Source organism: Phocoena phocoena, chromosome 11 (assembly GCF_963924675.1).
Source record: "Phocoena phocoena chromosome 11, mPhoPho1.1, whole genome shotgun sequence".
Classification (NCBI taxonomy): Eukaryota; Metazoa; Chordata; class Mammalia; order Artiodactyla; family Phocoenidae; genus Phocoena; species Phocoena phocoena.
In genome coordinates this window covers 28,668,326-28,683,614 of record NC_089229.1, presented here as the reverse complement: position 1 = coordinate 28,683,614, position 15,289 = coordinate 28,668,326, and the positions used below count along the sequence as shown (strand labels likewise).

The following is a 15,289-nucleotide window of genomic DNA, read 5'->3' as shown; positions in this document are numbered from 1 at the left end:
GTGGCAGAGGCCGGCCTGACGTTGCAGCAGCCTGAGGCATGCATGTGTTCTCCTGGGGAAGTTGTCCCTGGATCACGGGACCCTGGCAGCGGCGGGCTGCACAGGCTCCTGGGAGGAGAGGTGTGGATAGTGACCTGTGCTCGCACACAGGCTTCTTGGTGGCGGCAGCAGCAGCCTTAGCGTCTCATGCTCATCCCTGGAGTCCGCACTGATAGCCGTGGCTCGCGCCTGTCTCTGGAGCTCGTTTAGGCAGTGCTCTGAATCCCCTCTCCTTGAGCACCCTGAAACAATGGTCTCTTGCCTCTTCGGCAGGTCCAGACTTTTCCCCGGACTCCCTCCTGGCTAGCCGTGGCGCACTAGCCCCTTCAGGCTGTGTTCACGCCGCCAACCCCAGTCCTCTCCCTGCGCTCTGACCGAAGCCCGAGCCTCAGCTCCCAGCCCTCGCCCGCCCCGGCGAGTGAGCAGACAAGCTTCTAGGTCTGGTGAGTGCTGGTCGGCCCCGATCCTCTGTGCGGGAATCTCTTCGCTTTGCCCTCCGCACCCCTGTGGCTGCGCTCTCCTCTGCGGCACCGAAGCTGCCCCTCCTCCGCCACCCGCAGTCTCCGCCTAAGAGGGGGCTTCTAGTGTGTGGAAACCTTTCCTCCTTCACAGCTCCCTCCCACTGGTGCAGGTCCCTTCCCTATTCTTTTGTCTCTGTTTTTTCTTGTTTCTTTTGCCCTACCCGGGTACGTGGGGGGTTTCTTGCCTTTTGGGAAGTCTGAGGTCTTCTGCCAGCGTTCAGTAGGTGTTCTGTAGGAGTTGTTCCACATGTAGATGTATTCCTGATGTATTTGTGGGGAGGAAGGTGATGTCCCTTCCGCCATCTTGAACGTCTCGTCAGAACTATCTTAGAAAATAAAAGTGCCATGTTACATCTTTCAAATGAGATGTTAAGCTCACTAAATTCAGATAAAAAATGTGATTGTCCCAGAATATTCATTTATCAAACACAATTCTCAGGAAACAGGCGTAACCACAGAGCTACCAAATATGTAAATAGCATAAACCTATCTGTGGTGGCTGCAAAACCAAACCTTTGTCTCACTGAACTGCCTCCGTTTTGTGACACTGAGGTTCCATATTTTATCCTGTGTAATTTTTCCTAGAATTGATATTTTAAAATTGGGAAGCAATTTAGCATGTTGCATTGCCCTGCTCTATTAGCCAGGCCAACATTAATGACACATCTTAATAGTATAATGGGCAGTTGGGCATCTAAACTTTACCCTGCCATGGATCATTTTTGGCAGCTGTGCTTTTTATTCATCAGTCTGATTGAAACCGCTTTCGTGACAGAAGCAAAGATCGTCTTCTTTGTTCAAAATTCCCATAAAAGGCAAAATGGAAGTCTTTGCAGACAGACTGGCGTGCCTGAGTAAATTTATTTTCCTAGGCTTCTAGCCACAACAGTGAGCAAACAAATGTCTTTACCTACATCTTTAAGTATACCATAGGCTAGCGCATTTATAGGATTAAATAATGCTCTTTACTTTGACTTCTTCCTTGTCTGTTTTAAATCATTGCCCAAACTTGCATTTTTAAATGTTAACCTTATAATTCTTAACCTTTAGCCCTGGGCGATTTGAGCAGTCTATGGCTGTGTGTGTGTTTGTCTGTGTCTGTGTGTGTACACGTACACTGTCTGTGATGTTGGGGGAGGAGGAGGACTGGGCTTTCTTTTTAATCCTCTTTCTTTATAGGGAGCAGACCTCAAAGGGTTTCCTTTCCTAGCTTCTTAACTTCTCTTCCAAGCATAATGATTCTAGACAGACCAAACGACTGACCAGTGATCCATCGTGTTTTTAATCATTTACAGTCTGATTCCTACACGGTGATGCCTGATATTTGGTTTTGAAGAATGCTTTCCTGAAGAATACATTCAACCCAGAATTTCTGAGTAATAAATTACCTGTGCTGGGGGGCTCTTGACAGCTTGTATTATTTTGCCCTCGTGGAAAATAATGGATGATTTGGAACAATGCTCCCTTTTGAATTAAAATATAAAAGGTTAGAGTTTTAGAGCTCAAGATAATAAGTAGACCCTCAACAAACAGACTGGACCCAAATCTCCCCCAGAGAGCAAAGATTTGAGGTGTGAAAACATCGGGGAGAGGAGATAAAAACATAAGCATTTGTACATGACTTGTTTTCTTTCAGGGCTGGGAAAATCTTTTTGTATCCTGCACTGTCCCAGATGCTCAGTCAACTATATAGTTATAGTTATACTAACATGAGGCAGAGCAGAGCTTTGTGCAAATATTATGATCATCCTGACTTACCCAGGAGAAATCCGGTCTCCAGTTTGGCTAGTGAGCCAACCTCTTTCTTATCCCCAACTGGGAGGTGGGGGAGTGGAGGGCAGGGGTCTTGCAATTGTTGGCACTGTGGATAGATCACAAGGGAAACTGAATTTTAGCTGAATATGCATCTGTTCACACATTGGTACAAATTAATCATCATATATTAAATTATAATGCTATTATTTAAATGCTTGTAGAAGAAAGGAACAAATGTTTTCATATGTAAGTGCATATGAACCTCCTATAGGTAGTCCCCAGAGCAGAGAATAATCCCAAAGTAATGATGTGACTTAGAAATGGAAATATCTTTTCCTATATATATATAAAGTGTTGTAAGCAGTGGTCAGGTTTCCAGCCTAAACAAAAGTGATCTGAATTTCTAGTTTATTTAAACTAGAGTTTTAAAATTTAAGATAAGAGTTAAGATCACTGTCCAAGAGGCAATATACCACATGAGTTAAGAATCAGAGTGCTCACTTTGGCAGCACATATACTAAAATTGGAACGATACAGAGAAGATTAGCCTGGCCTCTGCACAAGGATGACACGCAAATTCATGAAGCGTTCCATATTTAAAAAAAAAAAAAAGAGAGAATCAGAGATACCCACTTTTGAGTCTGGGCCCCCCCGCCCACTGGTAGTGTCACTTTGGGGAGGTTTTGTGACCTCTCTGAACCCAGTTTCCTAGTCTGTACATTACAGGGATCAGCAAACTAGGACCTCTGGGACAAATGTGGCTTGCCATCTCTTTTGGCTCAACTTGCAAGCTAATTTTTTAAATCTTTAAGTATTAAAATCAAAGAAAGAAGAATGTTTCGTGACATACAAACATAGTATGAAATTTAAATTTCATGATCCATAAATAAAGCTTTATTGGAAGATAGCCACGCTCATTTGTTTACGTATGGTCTGCTTTCTATGCTGCTTTCTTGTGACCAGACAGAAAGTTACAATAGGGACTGCATGGCCCACAGAGCCTAAGGTAATTAATCTGTGGCCCTTTACTGAAAACATTTATCTAACCCTGCTGTAATATCTACCTTGCGGTGTTACCATTAGGATTGAATGTTATATAAAGTGTTTAGTGCAGGGAATTAGAGTGAGGAAGCCCTGGGCTTATGCTGCTTCTGAAAATGAATATGGGGCTGTGTGTGAAGACCTCTCAAGGACAGAAAAAAGACAAACTGGGAAATAATCTCAACATACTATCACTTCCCTCAATTTACAAGAATGAATGCTGGTGTCAGAAGATATTTGTAGAAAAATGGAAATGTCCCCATTTTGTCGTTCTGGTCTAACCTAATAGCACCTGGATTATAAATTGCCAGTAACAATTCAGCATCCATTTTAATAAGAGGTAAAATTTTGCCATAGACAATACTTTATTAGTTATTATTTTTATTGTTACTCTATTATTGACTATTTCATGATGGGATGGGAATCTCTATTTAATATATAGAAGCAACTATATTCAATATCCTGTGATAAACCATAATGGAAAAGAATATGAAAAGGAATGTATATATATGTATAACTGAATCACTTAGCTGTACAGTAGAAATTAACACAACATTGTAAATCAACTATACTTCAATAAAATAATTTTTTTAAAAAAAGGAAAGATGCAGATAACCCTCAAAAAAATAAATATATAGAAGCAGGTCAGAGTGTCTAATAATGAAAAATTAGTTATTAAAACACATTTCATGATCAAATAATTTGTTACTGAAGTAAGGATGATGAATGAAATGTAAAGATTCACTCCAGGATGGAAGTTCTTTCCCTCTCTTAACAATAGTAAAAGCTATACTACATCTAGTGCTTCTTCTATCAAGTGCTATGTAGGAATTTATTTTTAATGCTTCTAACAGTCCTCTGAGATAAGTAGGAAACTGGGAATAAGAATAGTTAATTCCATTGATATGGAAATCTAATACAGATATAGGCCAAGGGGGAGTGTGATGGCATCCTTGGGGGTGTATCCCCACTTTTGGTATAGCCACAAGGGCCCTATAATTAAGCCAAGACTCATTTTTAATGGAGACATGTGGCTTTCTCTCTAAATGCATTTCAACTAACTGTTATTATTAAATCAATAACCAGTAGTACCAATACCACTATTATCAGTAATGCTCACTTATTGTTTCAGTCATAAATATTTATGACCCACTATGTAACAGACACTGGATTTGGCCCTGGGTACACTATGGAAAACAAATTGAAATCGTTTATCCCATGGATCCTACATTTTAATCATCAGCGGCAGATAACAATCAAATGAAAAATTTTTTAAATAAACTAGAAAATATCAAGAAATATTAAGTTCTATGGTTGACTACACAGTAGGGGAAAGGGGAAGAACACTTTTGCTTAGGTGGTCATATTAGAGTAGGCTACAAGAGTTCTAGTTGTAACCTCAGAGAGATTTAAGGTTATATCTCAGAGACCCTCTCAGCTAGATAGAGGCTTTAAGAATCTTAAAGGCCTTGTCCAAAAGACCCTTACACTTGGCCCAAAGTAAAATGAAGTCCATCTCAAAGAGACTTGTGGGAGTGGCTTTGTCTAATGGAGTCGACTACAATAAGATTTATAAGAAACTATAACTATGGAAGCACCTACAGCTTTGAATGAATTGAACAGAAATCATTTACACTGAAATGAGGCTTCTGGGCCCCCAAACTTTAATGAACAGGAAGCAGACTGAGAAAGCTACTCAGCTACAACCACAGGCCATTTCTAAAGAAAAGGAAGATGACTCACTAAGAGATAGGAAGAGCCTCTTGCAGAGAGGAGAACTGAGCCCTAATCAAGGACTGGAAGCAGCTGCCCATTGGATTTCATAATTGTTGTTGACTGGTGACTACTCTGGGCCTCCCTTTACCTTTTTTCTTTTTTTTTTTTACAATTATCTAATCACAGGATGTATGTATACAAAGGAGGAAGGGAAGGGAAGGGAAGGTGTCAAACAACTGGTCTCTCAGTTCACTAGCCTTCAAATCAATATAAATTATTCTTTAAAAGCTGTGACTGAGGAACTTCCCCTGAGGAGCCTCCTCTTACCCCACTCTACTTCAAACTAATTTAAATGATGAAATATTCTGAACTTGAGCCTGAAATTGACCCCATAGTGGGATAAGACTTTTGGAGGTCTTGGGAAGGGGCAAGTTCATTCTCCATGTGGGATAATTGTCAGTCATTAGAGTCGAGAACTTTTTTTTTAATTCATCCATCCTCCCTCTCCCCAAACTTCTGGCAACCACTGATCTTTTACTGTCTCTATAAGTTTTGCCTTTTCCAGAATGTTATATAGTTGGAATCATACAGAGTGCAGCCTTTTCAGACTGACTTTTTCCACTAACAATATGTACTTAAGCTTCCTCCATGTCTTTCAATGGCTTGGCAGCTCATTTCTCTTTATTGTTGAATAATATTCTGTTGTATGAATGTATCACTTTATCCATTCATCTTTTGAAGAACATTTCAGTTGCTTCCAATATTTTGGCAATTATGAATAAAGTCTCTTTAAGCATTCATATGCAGGTTTTTGTAAGGACAAAAGTTTTCAACTCATTTGGGTAAATACCTGGAAGCACAATTGCTGGATCATATAGTAAAACCAAATTTAGCTTTGTAAGGAACTACCATACTGTCTTCCAATGTGGCTGTAGCATGCTGCATTCCCACCAACAATGAATAATTAAGAGTTCCTATTTTTCTACATCCTTACCAGCATTTGGTAGTTTAATTTTGTTGTTTTCTTTGTTGTTAACTCTTTGGGAATTTTTGTAGGCAATCATTTGTGAACAAAGACAGTTTTGTTTTGTTTTCCTTCCCTATTTGTATACCTTTTGTTTCCTTTTCTTATTGTAAAAGCTAGGACTTCTACTATGATGTTGAGTAGGAATGGTAAGAGGGACATCCTTGCCTTGTTCTTGATCTTAGGGGGGAAAAAAAAATCTCATTTCTCACCATTAAGTATAATGTTAGCTGTAGGTATTTTGTAAATGTTCTATATCAAGTTGAGAAATTTCTCTTCTATTCTTAGATTACTGAGTGTTTTGTTTTGGGTTTTTTGTTTGTTTTTGTTTTTACTCATGACTGAGTGTTAGATATTGTCAAATGCTTTTTCTGCAACTATTGATAAGATCATATGATTTTCTTCTTTATCCTGTCGATGTGATATAGTGCATTACTTGATTTTCAAGTGTCAAACTAGCCTTGTATATCCAGAAAAAAAATCCCACATGGTTATGTTGTATAATTTTTTAATATATTGTTGGATTTGATTTGCTAATATTTGATTGAGGATGTTGCATCTATACTCATGAACAATATTGGTCTCTCGTTTTTATTTCTTGTAATGACTTCTGGTTTTGGAGAATCCAGAATTTTGTCCCCATTTTTTCCTTGATTTCTTGTCTTGAATATTTCTCTTGAGGAGTCCAATTTGATCCTAAATTTGTTTCCTTTCAAATGTGAACTTTTTAATTTTGCTGCTTGAATATTTTTGCGTCTTCTCAGTATTGCCAGTATTTGGAAGTCTCACAGTGATGGGCCTTAGTGTGATCATTTTCTTAATAGTTCTGCTAGACATTTCCTAGGCTCTGTTTATTTGGAAACTTCATTGTTTTAGTTTTGGAACTTTTTATTGTATTCTTCATTTACTAATTTCCTCCCTTCTGTTATCTTGTTTGGGGAACTCTTTTTGGTCAGCCTTTGGACTTCCTGGACTGATCTACTACTAATCTTATCTTTTTATGTCTATCATATTTTTCATTTAATTTTGTTCTGCTTTCTATGATACCTTGGTTTTATTATCTAGCTCTTTGGATGAGTTTTTAATGTCTATATTCATATTTCTAGTCTCTAGGAGCTCTAGCTAACAGTTCCACTTTTATAGTATCCTATTGGATGCAATCACTTATTTATCTGAGAACATAAATTATAGTTTTAATTATAGTCTTCATCTGTTCTCTGCATTCCTGTTTTCTGTGAGTTCTTTTTTTCTCTTTGATGTCTTTATTTTTAGGTGGGGCTTTCCTCTATAGCCTGGGATTTTTGTTAGCTGTTCATTTTTAAGATTGGGGCATCAGAAGCTTGAATTGAAGGTCTGTGTGAGAACATGAAATCTTCCAGCTGAGAGACTTCTCCTTGAGAGTGATTGATTTGGAATTTTTTCATTTCATATTGGGAATCCCACCCCACAGCCCATCCCATTTTCCCCAAAACATAACCCTCCCATCTCCTGGTAGCAGTGTATGATAAGCATTATGGGGGGCATTAGTTGCGTAGTTCAGTGTCTAAAAATTTATTTAATTATCTGTTTTCAGTTTGGCTCCTCTCTTCTATCTTCTGCTCTACCTCCTGTCCCTGAGCTCAGTGCATCTTATTCTTTTCTTTTTTAATAGGGTACCTCTCCATTTACTTAAATTTTCTTTGATTTCTTTCATCAATATGTTGTAGTTTTTACCTCAAAAGTCTTGTAGATGTTTTGCTAGAATTATACCTAGGTAATTCATTTGCCTTGTTTTCCATGTGTCCACTACTAGTATATAGAAATACAATTGATTTTTATTTAAAATTTTCCAGCTTTGTTGACATATAATTGACAAATAACATTGTGTAAGTTTAAGGTATATGACGTGATGATTTGATACTTGTGTGTATTGTGAAATTATTACCACAATAAAGTTAGTTAATACATCTGTCACCTCATATAATTACCTTTTCGTGTGTTGGTATGGTGAGAACATTTAAGATCTACTCTTTTAAAGGACTTTCAAGTATATGATATAGTATTGTTAACTGTAGTCATTATGCTGTACATTAGATTCCCAGAACTTATTCTTCTTATAACTGGAAGTTTGTACCCTTTGACCAACATCTCATTTTTCCCACCCTCCAGTCCATTCTACTTTTCTATGATTTTTTTTTTTTTTTTTTTTTTTTTTAAGATTCCACATGTAAGTGATATCTTACAGTATTTGTTTTTCTCTGTCTGGCTATTTTACTTAGCATAATGCCCTCAAGGTCCATTCATGTCACAGATGAGGGCCTCTTATTCTGATTCAGGATAAACCTGCAGTCTCCTGCCTGACTCAAGATGGGTGAATCTGTTGACTGAACACACCAGGGAAGAAGATTTTACCTGTCTCTAAAGAGACTTCCCACCACCTTCCTGATTGCAGCATACCTTCCCTGCTTTGTGTAATGCCCTTTCCCAGAGCCTGTGCAGGGATCTAGAGAAAGAACTAAGCACAGTTCTCACTGTCTCTCTCTCCAGCCAGTACTTTTATCCAGCTTTCTCAGCAATACTAACTCCTCCATTCACTTTCCTTTTACTACAAGTAGTTGCCATTTCAATCTATTATTGTCTCTTCTTGCATTCTTTTTCTTTTTGTTTTTACCATTTTTAATTCCTTTACTTTCACTTTAATGAGGTTTGGGGAGAGAACTGAAATGAAAACCATGTGTTTAATCTTTGTATAATCAGAAAGCTACTGGAATCATTACAAACATACAAAATAAAAATTTAAGGGATAGCGTACTACTTTATTCCAGATATACCAAGGGCATATGATCACTAACCGAAACATGCACTTAATTTAAGCAAAACCAAAATTTGGTCTAAGCATTCATGTTATTAAAGACCACATTTCCTAAACTGTATAATTTGTATAATTCTCTCTCCCTAAAAATGCTATACTAAATAAAGGAAGAATGATTTCCTAGCTGTCTAACATTGACTATGTATCCTTTTCTTATAATATCACATGTGATCTTGTAAAGTCTAAGGAGGCTGAATTTAGGGGTTCGAAGCCCATACAAATCATAAAGAGGGGAAGTCCTTTCATCCTTGGCACTCCTCGGAGCCTATAAGTACTTTCATTCAAGGGAAAATGAAAATGAAATGATGTCTTTAGATCCCTGGGCATGCAATGGGTCTTTCTCAATATTTTTCCAATATTTAAACTTCTTTTTAATTATCCTCCTCCATTTTCCCTTTTGGTGGATTCTCCACTGTATACAGTGCCCACCTCCCGCTAAGAATATTAAGTGAATCAGATCCTTCTCTCCGTCCCTTCCTGTTTCAGTCAGGCACAACCCAACCTCAGAGTCCTGGGAAAGATTATGCAGGTTGAGCCCCAGTCATAAGAACACCCTATCAAGATGGTCAATGGGGACTGAAAATCAGCTGGGGTCTGCTTGCCATGCCTGGCACCTATGGGGCTGTGTCTCCCCAAATGGGATGCCATATACTACAATAATTCATACAAAAATTCAGTTTGGACTAACAGTAGCTGTGGTCATTCAGATCTTCCTCCCAGGGCTTTGCATTCTAAAGACACCCCCATATGCACCTCAGCTGTAGCAGCTTGTGGATCAGACCAATTCTGCAGGGTTACTTTTTTTTTTTTTTTTTTTTTGCGGTACGCGGGCCTCACTGTTGTGGCCTCTCCCGTTGCGGAGCACAGGCTCCGGACGCGCAGGCTCAGCGGCCATGGCTCACGGGCCCAGCCACTCCGCGGCACGTGGGATCTTCCCGGACCGGGGCACAAACCCGTGTCCCCTGCATCAGCAGGCGGACTCTCAACCACTGCGCCACCAGGGAAGCCCTGCAGCATTACTTTTGATGTGATTTCTACTTCCCATTCCTCAGTTATTCTTGGGTCTTATCAGTTCTGTCCACTTACCTCCCATTAATATTGTGAGGCCCCATAACAGTTCAGTAAATTTCACTTTAGGTGAAGAAGGCCGAGTTGGTGATGATCGTTTAAAACCAAAACTGATACAGAGAATGTGTAAATACATGGATGGAATAGTATTGCCTGTTTCTTTTGGGGATGGGGGACTTGATGGTGCAGTGTGAGAGAAAAGGAGGAGGGTAGGGATATGAAGCAGAAAGGGAGGTTGATAAATTATTGGAAAATGTGAGCTCTAGTTCTTTGTAGTATTCTCTGTCAAGGACTTTCCTCCCACCATCTCCCTACCTTGCCTGCCCCCCACCACAGCTCTCTGACTTGCAGCCTAGTGACAAAAGTGTGAGCTACCTAGTGTTTGGAGCATAAAGCCATTTCTCTGGTGGGCTTTATCCTGGGGATGGCTCTGTCCACACTAATAAGAGCCGACAATAGTAATAGCATACAAAATGGTGGGGACGTGAGCATCAAAGCAAAGAACAATATTCGGCTTGCAACAAGGTCACTTGCTTTACTGTGGGGCTGAGTAGGAAGGAGGATCTCAGACCACAGGTTTTTTAACTGATCGAGAAACCAGGAAGCAGTGCTTTTTCAAAAAATTGCTTTATGGCAGAACTAGGTAAAATGAGAGTTTGAAAAACGAAATAGAAGAAAATAATCAAAAGTCAAAGTTTTTTCCTTAAGTCTGAGACACCACAGGAACAGAAGAGCCTGATTAAAATGAGCCATTTTACCAGATACATATGTTATATTATTAATTCCAGTGCAGTGTTCAAAAATGGAGAGAAAAAGATTTCAAAAGAGCACTCTTAAAAGTAGTGTGAGCTTGGTGTCCTAGGTAGTGTTACCCATAAAGGGAAGAGCAGATAAGCAAATTCAATTTGGAAAATAATGACCCATACTATGAACCCGGACCCATGTGACAAGCTGCTGATACAAAATATAGCAGAAGTCTGTGTCATAAAGGCTTATGCAATTGGAACCTTTCAAAATGATAGAGTACCTGCTGTTTTGTTTTGTTGGCTTTTTTCTTCTAGTCTGTAAGCCTCACTGGACAATAACATAAAACAAGGAGTTTGTTAAGGAAAAAAATATTTTAAAGTAGATGTAACAGCTGTCTAGGCTAGATGTGAGAAGATGAAAGCATAATGACTGTGGAAGTAGTGAAGGGTGAGGTGTGTACAGAAATTGAGTATATAAGGAGTCTCCCTGATTGGCACTTCATTAATTGCAGTGGGAAGATCCTCTGGTAATTCACACAGAGGCTAGACTAAAGGTTTCTTGACATTATTCAACTCACTGTAAGCCATTTGTGGTCCTGATGATGAATACATGTGAAGTTAGCTAAGTAAATCAATTCAGAAGATGCTTGGAAAATGCACAGGTGGACCAAGTGAGAATGAAACTGATGACCTATAATATACTGTGATGTATTTTGCTGAGGCATAAATTTGAATCATGGGATCTATAAAGCTGGAGAGCCCAGAGAGTTATTTGGCACATTTTTGTTGTTGTTTATATATCTTTAAATAAATAGTATCTCTCGCCTTTACATAAAAATCAAGATTTTCTTTCACCCCAGGAAAACATCTGGATGGTAATCGCCTGCGTTTAGAGAATAAATTTAGAATGATGGGATGTCACTTTGGGATCCTTTGGGGGTAGTTCAAAGGGGTAAGTTGTTATCCTCCAGATTAGTTAAAACTGAGGACAGATTTTGCACCAAATTATAAGAATATGCTTGTGTTTGTCTGACTTAAAATGTTGGCTCTCTAGTCAACACGAAATGAATTTCATGGAACAAGAAGCAGTAAAACATAGGTATCTGTCCTCCAGAGGAGCTGCAGTAGGAGCCCAACTGGAAGGCATGGCATATCTGCTGTGAGTCTCACGTTGAGAGTCACAAAGGCAGATGCAGGTTTAATTTGCTTGTTGCTTCTCACATGAGCAGGTTCTAGTAAGCGTGCTCCAATGTTTACCAGCTGCAAGTGGTCCATTACTAAACAGGGATTAATAATTTGTGAAAGCAATTGTAGGTAGGTCCTCTTTGAGAGTTGGTAAAAATGCTTGGTCCTTTATTAGAAATGGTTCAGAAAATAAAAGACAGCATTTAGTTTTGCTGGTGGTTGTGAAAGAAGGTAAGATAAAGGGTGTACTATTGAATGCAGTAGTAGCTCACCTCAGGGATGTGATGAATTGCATTAACAGTGATATTAGAAATAAGAAAATAAGAAAAAAAGGGTGTTATTTGTTAACTGAGAGAACTTTCTGTAGTCTTAAACTGTGATCATTTAGCACATCAAGGGGAATTCATAGTGTAAACAAGACTTGAAAGGGAGATTTTCAGCTACTTTTGGGATCTAATGGGTTTCAGGTACACTGAGTCATCAGAGTTCACAGATTCGATCTTTGCCAGTTAGTCCCTCACCTAGCATTCCAGTCTGGAACCCTGAGCTAGCTATTTAATATATCTGAGCCTCAATGCTTCATCAGAAATATAGGGTTCAAAACACATACACCTTATAAGGGTGCTCACAGTATTAAAAGGAAAATAATATCCAAGAAACTATTTTGATCTCTATACTACCATAAAAAATAACAAACTATGATTATTTCATGATGAATCCATATGCTAATTTCTAACTCTTCCTATCTGTTCCCCCAAACAAATTTCTTAACAAACAAATTTCTTAACAATGTCTACTAGGTCATTTTCAATTAGCTTAGTCCTAGTTATTCTTTGTTAGTCAATGCCAATATACTGCTTTGATGAACAAAACTATATAATTCACACCACTTTCTGGCTTTTCTCTCAATTAGCCCTAACAGAATTGATTATGTCCATTGAAAGAGAGTGTCACATTTCTTCATCACCTGTTCTTTGTCTATTTTCTGCCATCTCAGCTAATTCCCGAAAAATAAAATATGTTTTAGATTTCTTTTCATCTCTTATACTTTGTGGTAGGTAAAAATAATAGCTTCCCAAAGATGCCCCTGGCTGAATCCCTGGAAGCTGTGAATATGTTACTTTACGTGGCAAAAGGAGCTTTGTGGATGTGATTAAGAAACTTGAGATGTGAGAATATCTTGGGTTATGTCAGTGAGGTTATTGTAACTACAGGGGCCTTGTAATAGGGAGGCAGGAGAGTCAGAATCAGAGAAGCAAGATGACAACAGAAGCAGAGGTTGGAGTGATGTGGAGCCATGAGCCAAGGAATGTGGGCAGCCTCTAGAAGCTAGAAAAGGCAAGGAAATGGATTTGCCCCAGAGCCTCCAGAAGGAATGCATCTCTGCTGATCCATTTTAGACTTCCGTTCTCCAGAACTCTAAGTGAATCAATTGGTGTACTTTAAGCCACTAAATTTGTGGTAGTTTATCACAGCAGCAATAGGAAACCAACACAGCTATTTTTATGATTTAAAAAATTTTTTTTTATTTTTTGCAGTACGCGGGCCTCTCACTGTTGTGGCCTCTCCCGTTGCGGAGCACAGGCTCCGGACGCGCAGGCTCAGCTGCCATGGCTCACGGGCCTATCCGCTCCGCGGCATGTGGGATCCTCCCGGACCGGGGCACGAACCCACGTCCCCTGCATCGGCAGGCAGACTCTCAACCACTGCGCCACCAGGGAAGCCCATGAGTAATTTTTTATTTGTTGGTGGAGGGGTGTTAGTATTGGTGATATAGGTTTTATAACTGAGTCAGGAAACCAAAAACAAAGAAAATGTCAGTCAGCCAAACCAAGAGCTGCTATCAGGGCTTCTCTATGTCTCATATAGGTTATAACAATAACCAGGAACTTGGCAATTTAGAGACTCAAAGAACCTCAAAACTAATCAAAGCAATACTGAAATAGTTGCTAGAATATTTATCAGCTGAGAAATTTAGGGAAGGACATAAATGGTGTGTAAATATTGTGAACTCTAAGTTATTCAAATCTTCGTTATTTTTTTTTCCCACTCTATACAGCTTCCACTTATACCAGGCCAGCCATATCCCATTTAACTCTTCCAGCAACTCTGGAAGCCTATATGGTTAATATCCTCCATCCTAATGGGGAAATTGGGGCTGAGACAGAACAATTTATGTAACTCAGCCACTCAGCTCATAAGTATTAAGTCCCCACGGAGCCCTAATTACAACAAGTTGCAAATGTAATTTTTAAATGTCAGTCATGTCCTTGTCTTCACACAAAAAAGATACTCTTTTTTATCTTTTGCATCCCCAGCACCTAGCCCAGTGACTGCTACATATGATACACTTAATTTGCTGATGGACTAAATAGATGACATAGCTATTCTGTGGCTAACTCTTAGGTTGAAGAGTGCACAATTCATCAGGTTTGGACCCCCGCCACAGCATCTCATCTAGTAAGTTCAAACAACACTTTGCCCTGTACTCCATGATACCTATGGAAATGTAAAAAGACCTTTGTTGAGATTATTTTTTAAATAAATCACTTAATATATAGTAAAATGTGTAGCTATTTAGCTTAAAATGGGTTTCTGGATTAGTCAGAAGTCACTATTGGGTTAAATAATACAATAACAATGACTCCAAGAAGAAAACAAAGCAATAGAGTTTCTTTAACAATGTGGTAAGAAATTCACTGGAGTTAAATGTTTAATCAAAAACATTCACTAAAAGTAGAATTGCTCCTGAAAGCCAGGCTGCATTTTTGGTGAATTAACTAGACAGATTCTACAAACATTTGTCTAAGCCATTATCTGGAAAATCACTTTCAACACTAATATGATGAAAATATATTATCCACACTAATAACAATGTCCCATCTGTTTAAACCCTTTACAACCTACTGAAAGCCATACCTGCAGAAGGCCTTATGGCTCTGAATTTAAAAACAGTTGCAAGTTGAATGCATGTGGCAGAATTACCTGGTAAACAGGCCCTATGAGCTTCCTGTTAAAGGGCTTCTTTGGTACTGTGAACTAACCTTTCAAAATAAACTACCAGAACCGGCCATGGGCACATTGTACAGGGCCATGGATTATCTCTAACCAGTGATAAGTGACTGCTCAGTTCTAAGATATTTTATTTTATTTTATTTCTGGCTGCACCACGTGGTGTGTGGGATCTTAGTCCCTGACCAGGGATCAAACCCATGCCCCCTGCAGTGGAAGCATGGACCCCTAACCAGTGGACTGCCAGGGAATTCCCTCTAAGATATTTTATTGTAACTGCTTCTTCAAGACTGAAAGGTATCTGATATGAAAACCCAAAAGATAAGCAAAG

At 39.0% G+C, this 15,289-nt stretch overlaps 1 non-coding gene across 1 annotated transcript; it reads left to right on the top strand.

The window, feature by feature from the left end:
- The first annotated feature begins 2,808 nt into the window (after positions 1-2,808).
- On the top strand, positions 2,809-2,915 carry LOC136131690 (U6 spliceosomal RNA). Its single transcript, XR_010656419.1, has one exon. It is a non-coding gene; the product is annotated as a U6 spliceosomal RNA (small nuclear RNA).
- Positions 2,916-15,289: the final 12,374 nt, after the last annotated feature.